We start from the raw sequence: 6523 nt of genomic DNA, 5'->3' as shown, positions 1-6523 counted from the left end.
ACCTTGCCCAAATCACAAGCCTTTTCTGAGATTCAAAAATGTTTTGTCCTCCCTCTCCCACCCCTCCCGTCATCACTTTTTTTAATTACGACTTTCCACGCAGGGTGCCTGGGCTAAGAAGGTAGATGGGGATTTTGAGAAAGCAGGAGCAGGTGTGAAAGTAAATTGGCCAAACTCCACTAGTTTTAGGAGAATTATTTTCAGTTTGTCAAAAGAAAAAATAATCTCTTAATTCCTGCTCTTGGGTATTTTCTCACACTACATCCTTTTTCTTCTTGGCGCTAAGACCTTGTTATCGGCTTGTTCTGAATTTGTTTTCGGCTTGGCCTTGAGTGCATGCATTCATATTGCGAGTGGGTTGCATGGGAAAGCAAGCCCATCTATTTCTATTGCAGTCAAGGCCAGCAGCCAATCTATGGAATGGCTTGAGAGACACAGGACATGGGGAGTTTTAACATGAATATGGTAATTCTATAAAGCTCTTAATAACAGGTCTCTTTGGAAGAAAACCTAGGAGCCTTGACGCTTAGCCCCGGCTCATACCACAGGACCAAACTGCGTCCTCTATCTCAGGATTAATAAACAGCTCACTTTGGTCAAACCAGTATTGTAACAGCAGCGCAAAATGCAGCGTGCTCTGTCCTTTGCTCTGGGAGTGTTAGAGCAGCCCCTGGAAAGGAGTGTATCTGGCTCATGTAAGGAATGGCCTTTCGCACAGCTCCTTCCAGCAGCTGCCAGAGGGAGGGTTATCACAATGCTGGAGGGCGGAGGGACTGTAAGGCGAATAGGATGCTGAGGGGGTGGAGTGTGGGCTGGGATTGGGACCCTTCAAAGATCCCCGGCCACTGACTAAAAAGTCCTCATCTGTCTTACTCTTTAAACCCGCAATAGTTGAGCAGAGTAAGTTAGTAACCCTTCTGAAAACTATCAAAGGCTCTTGGACTCACGGCTCTAAAGGAGCCCCAGCCATGACATATGGAGTAGGGCTGTCAGAGCATGATCACAGTGCTTGCTCTCTCCTCTCCCCTGAACTGGGTGCTTTTCCCCATCTGACTGGCAGAGGAAAGGAGCTGGGAGGAAAAACCATTCAGTAAATTACAGAGACGGACGAGTGCCACATACACAAAGACCCAGCGATCCCTTTGCCCTTGGCAAGGAGCCAACTCTTCCTATTCTGCCAGGCCAGTGAAGCACACGCAGAATTGACTGTGTGAAAGGGAATGTTAGCAAAGTACTGTGTGGAGCTGTTTAGTCTCCCTTTTGATTCCTGTTAACCTCCCACCCCCTGCTGCACTTTCCCTTTGGCTATGGCAGATGGGGAGCAGGAGCAAACATCATTACATAGCCACAGTCTTGAATTGGTGCCCATGAGCTAAGCAGCAGCACAATCCAAGCCTTGCATCTGAAAAATGAATCAAACATTATTTCCAGCATCACAGGAGGCCATTGGAGCCTCACTTAGTGCCAGGGGACATCAGCACATATGGCATCAGCAGAAACAGGAATGTGTCTCCATGGCCAATGAGATGAAAAGGAAAGAGTTAAAAGATCTTTACTAAACTCAAACTCAGGAACCAAACTTTGGGGGGTTCAGAATCTATGACAGAATGTTGCAAAGCTCCCCGTGTTTATAACAGGCAGAATCAAAGCCCCAAACTCCTCCTCCTTCACCTCTCCTGCCCCAAGAGTCTTCAAAATCCTCACCTGGATCCAAATGGGGCTTGAGGTTTACTGCTCTTGTTTGCATTTTCCGATCGATATTTTTAAAGGCACACTGTGAACTTGAATATTTCTAGCGCAGTGCCCTTTAAATAGCATTCCCCCCTCTCCCCCCACAGTGTTTGCTCTCCAAGGCCCCTGGTTACCAATGAAACCAGAAATGGTGAAATATTACTGGACCTCTTTGGCATCATGATTATTATTATTATTTGTAGGGCGGTAGTTCCTACAAGCTCCAGTCATGGCTAAGGACTCCACTGTGCTAGGTGCTGTACAAACATAGAACAAAAAGATGATCTCTGCCCTAAAGATCTCATGCTCTAAATATAGGACAGAAGAAAGAGATGGGTACAGACAGAACAGACTGGGGGAACCAAGGAAACAATATTGACCAGCATCATGGGCAGCACTCTGCACACCAGTTGCCTAACCATTGTCAAGTTTTTTTGTAGGCATCATGGCAAAGTAGGGTGACCAGATGTCCCGATTTTGGGGGCTTTTTCTTATATAGGCTCCTATTACCCCCCCACCCGCGTCCCAATTTTTCACACTTGCTATCTGGTCACCCTATGGCAAAGGAGAGTTTTACGAAGGGATTTGATGACCCTCCTGGCTTGTAGCACAGTGGCTCCAGTTCCACAAGCGGATGTGTTCACCTGTAATGCAGACATCACTGATGCTGGGCCAGGGAGAGCAATTGACAGTCCCAAGCACTATCCAGAAGTAAAAGTGAGAAGAAGGGTTCCTTTGTGTCTACCACTTCTAAGGAATGTTTCATCTGCCAGCATCCTTCTGCCCACGAGTTTAACAAAGGGGGACTGAGAGTGAAAGCCTCTGGGAACTGGGTCACTGGCAGCTCTGCTGCAGTGCAACTTGCTTAATTAAGGCAGAAAAAATGAACCAGAGGGGAAGGAAATCCCAAGAGGCTGGCGGGGAAAGGCAGCTGTGTGCTGAAGGAGCAGATAAAGCTGTTTGTCTGCTTGGTCCCAGCAAACAGCCCATTGGTGTTCCCCTTAGCTTGGCAAGCACAGCAGCCAGTGCCAAGAACACCCTTGTGGACTCTTCTTGCCTCTGAACTGCTCCCACTTGGCAAAGCGAGCTAGTCATGCTGCCTTGTGATAAAGTGGAAAGGGCAGAGAGCTTGTGTGTTCTTAGAAGGGGCCTACTAGGGCTTTGCCATGAAATAAAGTGAAGCATTAGGCACAGGAACAGCTGACTCCAAATAGTGGAATTATTTCTTTTACGGAGGGAGAATGGATCACATCAACTTCCACATGCCCCTCCCTCTGACCCCCTTCTGTCTCTCACACACCCTCATTCCCCTCCTCCCCCAACCCTCACACACACGCTCTCTCTCATTTTCTGTTCTCTGCTGTTGTTCATTGGCTCCAGCCCTTTCAGAGCGCAATCAACACTAAAACCAATTGGACTCTCTCCATGGAGCTAAATGGGAGTTGGATCAGGGCTGCTATTCCATTTTCCTGCGGAAAAACATCTGTAACTTTATCTTGTCGGCATCAGAGGAGAAGACAAGCGAAAGGGAGAAGCCAAGCTGTGGGTCAGGTTCTCAGCGTCACAGGTGGTAGGAGCTAGCACTAGAGGTCACATTGTTTGACTTGACCCTCAGCCACACTCAAGATCAGCTTTGGGTCCCATCTCACTGTCACGCATGGCCCTGCAGTGAGCGGTGTACATTTTATCAAAGTTGGACAAGGAGCTTTTCCGCTCCGGAGACCCAGGCACACTGAGCTGCTGCACACCTATTGCTGTACAATAAGTTTGCCGGGGCCAAGTCACATGGTGTTCTCAAATATGGCCAGTAGGCCCACTTCTAGCGCCTGCAAATTAGGGAGCCTGTTGCCTTGCTGATGGGGTCTCAGCAAGGTTTAGCCAGGGGAAAATAGGGCCTGTCTCAATGTGGCCCTTTTCCAACTTCAGAGCCTGTCGACATTGAAGTGGCAAAACCATTTCAAATGAGGGGTTCACACAAGGCTAGTCTCCAACTAGTTCAGAATAAGGGAAAGTTAACTCTTATCCTTTAAAAGCTAGTGCTGGAGTCAGCCAGCAAAGTTCCGATTGGGAGCTGGAGGTTAACTATCCCAAAGTTTAGGGCGAGGCTGTATTGGGCGAGAAGTCTACCACAAAGTCTGGATCCTGATCTGAATTTCCTCAGAGTTTGAGGTTTTGGTTTGGGCCCCATATCTCTATAAAACTAAATGTTTGCTCTGTTGTCTGTGGAACAAGCTTCTGCTAATCCAGTGGGCTGAGCTTTGCTTTTGCTGCTGCTTGTTGAAACAGTCAGTGGAGCCTGTCTTACTTATGGCTTTTGTTGGCTGAACAACTACAATGCCAGGAGAGAGTGTTCTTGAGACCGATGTTGGAACAGGAGGAGAGCTTTAGTAGCCATGCAATGTGAATGTGTCCCCTGTGCCCCAGTGTGATGGGGACTAGGAGCACGGAAGAGATAGCAGCTTTAGTGCCTGAGACAGAGGAAATCCCTTAGAATTATTCTCCATTGATGCCACTCTGCATAATATGCATAAGGCCACTGAGGACCTCTGGCTTTATGCTGATTGATTAGTTAAGCCTGATAGATGAATAAATAGAGGTATGGAGTGATTAAATGACTTACCCATGGTCACATAGTGAGTCAGTGACAAAGGGAGGAATTAGAATCCTAGAGTCCTAAATTCCTGGTCTCTTTCTGTGAGCATTAGACCACGCTGCCTCTTATTTTCCCAACTCCTTGGCTTCCCCAAATTCCTTTGTCACAGCCACACATGGCCATACATGGAAGATAACGTGTCTTTTATTTTTTATTCTTTTGGAAGGCCTGCTCCTGGGAGGGTCTAGGTTCCCTGAACTGCCAAGTGCTCAGAACCTCACAGTCTGCTCTGTAATAATATTTTCCACATCTAGAAATGTCTTCAGTACAGCCTCTCTTAAGTGGCAACTTTATTCCTCTGCCCACCATTAGAACTCTAATATAATCCCTTGTAACAAGTCAGTGGGTGGGTTTTGCAAACCCCTATTCAGCACACTGCAAGTAATAACATCGGTCGTGATCAATATTTAAAGCCAGTTCCTTTGCTAAAAAGCTACAGTAAAACCATCAGATCCCCAATGAATAGCTAAATAATTCACAAGGGTTGCTCTAATGTCTTTAAGCCTCCAGCACTTGAAAGCTAGCAAAAAATTCTTAGTAAAGTTGTTGCAGCAAGGCAGGGTAGACAGCTGGATCACGTTTATTACAAGCTGCTTTAGTGAGAATGGTGCAGCCTCAGGTTATAGTGGCGTCCTGGATTTGCTGGAGTTATATCTGAAAAAAAATAGTGTCTTTTAAATGTTTTGTTTTTTTTTGTAGTATTCTCTGTGTCCCTTTTCTGGGGGCTTGAGCTGGCTAACAGCTGGCAGCTAATGCCTACGTCATACCCTTTATGTTTCAAAAGTTGCAGAAGCTGAGCCATACATCATGTTCATCTCAAAGCCACTGCAAGGTTAAAGTCAAGAAACAAAGTGTATTAACATCAAGGGCAGATATAAGTATGTTATAGCAAAGAATTAGCCTAATAAAAATACTGTTGTGGTCTATAGCAATGGTCTGAAGTACTGAAAACCTAAGATTGGGGCATGGACTGCTGTTTGGTTCTGTGTTTGGCCAGCTCCTAGCACAGTGGGGTCCCTGGTCCATAATTAGGGCTCCCAGGTGCTATGCCATACAGATAAATAATAATATGATGTAACATCACCATTGCTAGCTGAAGATCTCTGGAGTGTTACAATAGATTAGAATACTGTCAGGGTTTATTATCCAGTTGTAGTGCCATAGGTGTAGGATCCCCCCAACCAATACCTGGGCCCCACTGCACTAGATGTTGCCCACACCAAGGCAGTCTCTGCCCTAGGGCAGTGGCTCATGTTGGCCTAAGGCAGTGGTTCCCAAACTAACAACCTGTGAACCCCTTTCACTAAAATATCAAGTCTTAAAATGAATATTTCCAGGGATTTTCTCCTTTACCTGAGTATAAATTATAAAAACAGTGATCTTGGAAATATAACATTTGTTTTTATGACATGCTTATTACACACTATTTATTATTAATTATTAGTTATCATTACAGTATTTTTATTACATTATGAAAACAGCAACACTCTTCCAAGATCTCACTTTCGTCGCGTTGAATAAGCCTGTTATAAGACAAGGCTCCTATGTTTCATCAAGGAGTATCAGATGTGAAACAGCATAAAGGTATTTAAGAAGCCAACTCAAAGAGTTCCTCCTTCCACAAGCATTCAGGTCTTGAGCAGTCCCGGCAAACAACGCACGATACAGCAAAGCTTAAACTTGTTCTTCATAATAATTTTAAAAACAATACTATCTGTCTATTTAATTTTAAAATCAGCAAAAAATATCCACCTCTCTTTCCATTTCTTATAAGGAGTCTTGAAGTTTAAATCTCCTCAGTGTGATAGATATGCTTGCTTTGATCTGCTTAGCTCTTGCAAGTCCAGGGACTCCAGGCTGCTGGCCCCCTGCTGCCCAGGGTCCCTGAGGACAGCTCTGTCCGCCATTAGGGAATTTTTCCCCAAGAACCCCCTGTAACATTTCGTGAACCCCCAGGGCTTCATGAACCCCAGTTTGGGAACCACTGGCCTAAGGGAAACCCAGTGCTACCGGACCCTCATTAGGGGTGTGTCGGGCTCTTCAATGGCTGGCCTCAGCCCTGCCGGAGGAGAGCCGGGGGCGGAGGCAGGTGAATGAAATGAGTCCCACAGTCCCGCCCTCTCGAGCTTTGAGCTGGTC

This window comes from Trachemys scripta, chromosome 12 (genome assembly GCF_013100865.1).
Source record: "Trachemys scripta elegans isolate TJP31775 chromosome 12, CAS_Tse_1.0, whole genome shotgun sequence".
In the NCBI taxonomy this organism is placed as follows: Eukaryota; Metazoa; Chordata; order Testudines; family Emydidae; genus Trachemys; species Trachemys scripta.
The sequence above is the reverse complement of the archived record's forward strand: the minus strand, read 5'-3'. Positions refer to the sequence as shown.